The 5,915-nt window shown below is 51.3% G+C and overlaps 1 protein-coding gene across 1 annotated transcript in view; it reads left to right on the top strand.

The window, feature by feature from the left end:
• Positions 1-5,915, top strand: part of PLEKHA6 (pleckstrin homology domain containing A6) — a 119,098-nt gene that overhangs the window by 70,488 nt on the left and 42,695 nt on the right. The gene's annotated exons all lie outside the window — the stretch shown is intronic.

Raw genomic sequence — 5,915 nt, 5'->3', positions numbered from 1 at the left:
AAAAAAAAAAAAAAAAAAAAGTCTCCCCACCTTCGCCTCCTTTGACGGCTGCAGAAATCCTCCCTGGTGTGTGGACAGTCTGAGCTTGGAATTTGCTAGCTGGGGGAGAAGGAAGTGGGAGGAGCGGGCCCGTAGCAGCCCTCCTTCCCACTCGCCTCACAGTCCTCTATCTAATGAGCGATAATGCCAGAAGCCAAAGCCTTGTCTGGATGGGAAAGCCTGGCGGGGCTGATTCTCAGAAGCTCTGGGGACGCCGCAGCTTGGTGTCCTGCAGATAACGAAGAGGGGCCCAGGATGGAAGGAGTTGAATGTATCTCTCTAGTCATTCAGTATTTATCACGGTGGGACCTCTGGGTGTCCATCCTGAGTGTGTGGTGCGTGTGTGTGCACACATGTGCGGACATGCATGTCTGCAAAGAGTCACGAAGACCCGGGTTGATTTTGCTGCTTTTGACTGCGTAGTGCCAGGTATCACTCCAGATAGATACCGATTCTTGGGGAGGACGTTTGGAGATGAATCAGTACACAGTTACCTTCGTAGTGAGGCTGTCACTAGCACCTGCAGTTAGAGGCTGCAGGTGTCTGTAGAACTGTAGAAAAGCCCAAACTAGATGGAGGACAAATGCTTGGAAAATGGAGAGGATCTACCTCTTTTCTTTGCAATTGATTGGTTTTGGCACTTCTGGAATGCCAGTCCCCGCATTCCCAGCCCCTGCTCCATCCACTGCCATCTTAAGCCTGAGACTGTGTGTTTTTCATTTTCTAGCTCCAGTACCTAGCATATTTCTTGAATTGTTCTTTTTTAATATATTTACTTATTTATTTATTTATCTATCTATTTATTTATCTGGTTGAGCTGGGTCTTAGTTGCGGCAGGCCTCAGTTGTGGCAGGTGGGCTCCTTAGTTACGGCACATGGGCTCCTTAGTTGTGGCCTGTGAACTCTTAGTTGCAGCATGCATGTGGGATCTAGTTCCCTAACCCAGGCCCCCTGCATTGCGAGTGTGGAGTCTTATCAACTGCGCCACCAGGGAAGTCCCTCTTAATTTGTTTTTAAGCAGAATAATCATAGCCATTATCTCTTGTGCATAAAATATTTCACATTTTGAAAGTTTCCAGTTATTATTTCATAGAATTAGAAAGTACCTCATTTGCATGTGAGAAAACTAGGGCCAAAGAAGTCAAGTCACCCTCACGTTGGACCTTGGACTGAAAGCCTGGTGTTGCCAATTCTCTTCTCACTGACGGCACTGCCATTGGGGCCACCTTCATAGGTACCGTGGATAGGGGAACACCTAGTGGGCAACTCAGGCGTTTAGGCATGCTCCTGCCTTCCTAGCAAAATCTCCTTTATTGCTTGAGATTCCCCCTTCCCTTGGGTGGAATTCAAGAAGTCCATTTGGAGATGGATTCACAACCATTTGTTCTGGAGAAAGGGAGGCCTTTGACATCCCAAAAGAAAGGGAAGAGGAGAGGGAAAAAAAAAACAACTGATTACCTGTCCCTGTTTCCCTTTTTTAATGTTCCATACCTGGTAAGGTCTTCCTGGTGTCTAACCTAATGAAAACCTGTCATCTGTGCAGCTTAGTGGCAAAGGAAAAAAAGTCCAGCCAGGCATTCTGTGTGCTCACTTAATCCTGAGGATTTCAGAGCTCTCAACAAGCAGGGGAAACCCTTGAGCCTTCCTTCCTCCTCCTGTGCTATCTTCAGTGGGCATGGGAGAGGTAATTTAACTTGCAAGTTAAGCAAAGGCTGTGGGAGGCCCCTGAGCTCAAATTGAAGGGAAAGGGATATTTTTGCCTTCTAGAGGAAGAAAACTCATTTCCCAACGCACCTCCACCCCTCCTCCTGTGCAGATGAGCTTAATTTTCTTCCCCTCCTAATGAAGATGGATCAAAGCCAATCTGTATATTCAAGGGGGAGCCAGGCAGGGGAGCTAAGTGAAGGGGTGAGGGGACAGAAACAGAGCTGCTCTCATGGAGAGGAAGTAATTAATTTTAAGAGAGAGCAAAGATAGGGAAGCCCTTGGTAATAGAATATCAAACTCCAAATGCAGGTGGCTAAAAATTAAATCAGAGCATATGGAGTTTCTTTTTTTCATTCACTCCTTCACTTATTCATTCAACGAATATTTATTGGGTACCTACTGTGCACAGGCAGAGACCCCAAGCAGGCATCAGGAGAGGGCCCAGCTCTCCATAACCACAGCAGGGCTCCAGTAACTGGATTAGGGACAGGGAGAGGTGGGATCTGGAAAGTGAAGCCACTTGTCATCAGGATAAAGCGTTTGCAAAAGTACCACTAGATGGCTGAATATATTGACCTTTGGATTTAGGATTGGTTGCTTAAATATCAGCAGCTGTTGACCCCAGCTATATCCACCCAGCTTGACTCATCACGGGTTAAATAATGATGTTGTCCTTTTCCATTCACTGATTGCTTTGTTCTCTGAGTTCTGTCCTCAATCCAAAAAATTAGATTAGCTCCTCCCTTTCAGTGTCTGTTGACATCACAAAATTGCCATAACAACAGACTATGACGTCACCAGAGTGCCTGGTGCTGCTGAAAGGAACCACATTGGTCAGAAAGGATTCTGTCATCCAAAGATAAAAATGGAATGATATCAAAAGCCAGAGGAACTGAAATTTGATATCAAAAAAGAACATCTAGGCAGTATAAGATAACAGTGGGTCTGGAGCTTCCTTTCCTGGAACCCTTCACAAACAAACAAGGCACTTATTGAGACTGATTGGAGAGCAGGCTTGCCTGGAGGCAGGGGCTTGGAAGAGATGACCTTCAGAAGCCCCTTGCGTGGAGGGCCCTAAGACACAGAGGACATTAGGAAAAGGAGGGATGTGACCATCTTCGATCTCTGGAGAGTTCAGAGTAGCTAACAACGATGCAAACCTCCCTGCCCCGAGCAGATCTGACAGTCTCCAGCTGGAATTTGTTATATTGCATCTGGGCAGATTTACAAAAATAAACACATGGTGACCCCGTCTGAGCCTCATTTGCTACCCTCTTCCTCATAAGATTTGGGAAGAAGCTTTTCTTCCATTTCACCCAAGCAGAGAAGCCAGGCCCCGCCACCGGCCCTGGCTCCATGACACCCACGCCCATGTGCTTCACTTGCCCTTCATCTGCTGGGCCACCCCAAGAGGAGGGCAAGCAACCTGGGGCTGTGTCTAAAGGGAGTGTTTGGGGGATGCTGCAGACAAGCTTCGTGTTCATTGTGCTCCTGTCCGTACAGAAGGCTGGGCAGGCTGGGAGGAGAGAGAGAGAGCTTCCCGGCATCGGCAGCAACAGCCATAGCAGCACGTGAATCTGGAGCCTCATTTAACCCTTGTGTCCACTGGGTCGAAAGGGTCTCTCTGAAGAAAGTGGATTTCAGCCCAAGGGCCTGTGTTCTGGGCTAGGAGTTGGGGAGGCAGGGAGGGCTGTCTTCCTGCAGGTTGGGCTGGCATGGGTTTCTGCCGTGCAGATGGGAATGCAGCCCCAGACTCCTCCATCCGCCCAGCTACTCTGCGTCCTTAGCTCGGTGAGGTCAGACTACCTGGAAGTTGTACACCTGCTCCGTGTACTCCGTCTCTCCATTTTTGCATTTTCTCCTTGGGCACCTGAACTGAGAAGATGTCATCCCCTGCTCACTTATTCGGCCTCTGGCACTCTGCCGGGCAGCGTTCTGTCTGAATGCTGGGAAGCTGCAGACCCCCTAGTGCACCTGGGCACCCCTACCACCACCCAGGGAGAGGCCCTCCCCCTTCCTGGTGCTGGAGCCAGGAGGAGGGGAATGAGCAGTGCCTGCCGCTGCCACGTGCGCCTGGAGCTCAGCCACGGCACTGCAAGCCGGACCGGAGGACTTACTTCTCAGAGGGATGGTACGAGCAGGGTGGCTGGTGGGTCCTCTGAGGCTGCCAAACAAGGGACAAAGCTGCCTAAAAGATGTTGAAGTTTCGAGCTGATCGACGGGTCAGGTAGGGAGTTCTTCAGTGGTCTGTGAGCCAAGTGAAGTGAGAGCTGAGTTGGCAGGTCACTGGATCCGGGGGCATCAGAGTGAGGGGCCTGCCCCGGGTGACCTGGAGAAGGGAGAGCAGTTAGGTCAATGGTTGCTGCATTGCAGTGCTTGTGAAGGGGAAGCTGTCTTGAAATTGGTAGCGCCGGGATGGAGCGAGGACATCACTTGTAGGGGTTGCTGGGTAGGAGAGTCTGGGGCAGGAAGTAATTTGGTGTCCTCTGAAAGACTTGTGCCAGCTGACAGTAGACTGTGTGTGTGCCTCTGTGTGTGTCTGTCTCTCCGTCCATCTATCCATCTGTACCAGTGCCTGCAGGAAAGGTTCCAGCAGAGTTAGCACAGGGAACATGTACAGCAGAATGGGCCGAAGGGGATGGAATGGGTGGAGGGGTGTCAGGGGGGCAGGTGATCTGTGCCACTGGGAAACAGCAGAGACCTTGGTGCCTCGAGGATCTTAGCTGTCACAGACTGCCTGCCCCCACCCCTAGATGAGGCAGAGCCAGGGATGAGGGTGACTGGAAACGGCTACTGTTCCTTGCAAAGATCCCCTGTGGTTAAGTTGAGGAGAGCATCCTTATTGGACCTGGGAAGAAGGGAGGAGTAGAGTTTGAGAAGCAGGGAGCGGGTTATCAATGTGCTGGAGTTAGAACCCAGGCCGAATAGACACTGGCCAGATTTAGGGTCCTGGCTGCAAAACCAGATTTCCACAGAGGCTGTGGCCACTGTCCACTGGGCTTCTATCTCCCACATGTCTTTGGATTCGATCTGAACATGACTGGTTTGGAAGCTGAAAAAAAATACCCTCTGCTATGATCTTTAGCTTCAGCAGACATCTTAAGGGCTGGGAAGCATCCTCGGCAATGGAAAGGTGCTCTCCAAAAGGTTATTTTACTTCTCTCATGCAGCTGAAGGGACCACACTGTTTTCCCCTGGTGCTAGCTAACCTGCCACTTGCCAAGCAGAGCGCTGGCCCTTTGCTGTGGGAGTGCGTGGTGGCCTGGTATTAAGACCCACAAGCCGCCGTGCAGCCTTGGCAGGCTCTGTGCAGGCACCAGCTTCTGGGGGTGGACTGAGCATGCTCTGGGCTCTCACAGTATCTCCCAAGAGGGGTAGGTGAAGAGGACCTTAAAATTGTTCCAGCCCCCCGCTGGCTGCACGCTTGAATATCCCACAGCTTTCTTGCCAGGTGGTCCTCTGCTTTCAGAATCCATCTCAAACTGCTGCCATTTATGGCTTAGACCCTCTGCACCAGCCCCTCCCTAAGCTCTGTCCGCTGCCCTTCCTCCCTTACCTCCCTGCAGAGCCACCGGGAGCTAGCGTGGAAGCCAGCCAGCCAGAAGAGCCACAGCTCCCAAGGGAGCCTCCCATCTGCCTCTGCACAGACCCCGGCCCTGGCCCATGTTCGCCCCTGCTTCCTGGCAGGCTGTCCGCACTACCCTCCCCGGCCACAGCATCCCTTAATTAGATCTGACTGAGAGCCAGCACTCACCTCAATGCTGGACAGCTCCTGAGGTGTCGGCTAGTCAGGTAGCCCCTAGACGGGGAGGCCCTGGACTTGGGGTGTGAGTGGAGCCCAGCCCAAGCTCAAGGATGGAATTTCTGGATGTCTCATTTCATTTGAAGAAAGAGATAGAGCAGGAGAGGAAGGAGTCCAAGGTTGCAAGAGAATTCTTTTAGCAAATAATGAGTGAGCGGTTTTTATGTGGAGCCCTGGCAGGAGTTGTCCCTGGGAGGGAACCAGCCAAACACCAAGTCTTGGCTATTGGAGCCCCTCCCCGCCCCCCACATACATGCCCAGGATGGCCACTGAAAGGGTTAAGTGGGGTTTCTTTCCAGCCTGGGGATCTCTAGTAAGTAATTAACACTGTCAGAAAAACATCTTCCACCCCCTCCCCTCCCCTCCC

This window comes from Lipotes vexillifer, unplaced genomic scaffold (assembly GCF_000442215.2).
Source record: "Lipotes vexillifer unplaced genomic scaffold, Lipotes_vexillifer_v1.1 scaffold1122, whole genome shotgun sequence".
In the NCBI taxonomy this organism is placed as follows: domain Eukaryota; kingdom Metazoa; phylum Chordata; class Mammalia; order Artiodactyla; family Lipotidae; genus Lipotes; species Lipotes vexillifer.
Note: the sequence above shows the minus strand (reverse complement) of the source record. Positions and strands in the feature narration are given on the sequence as shown.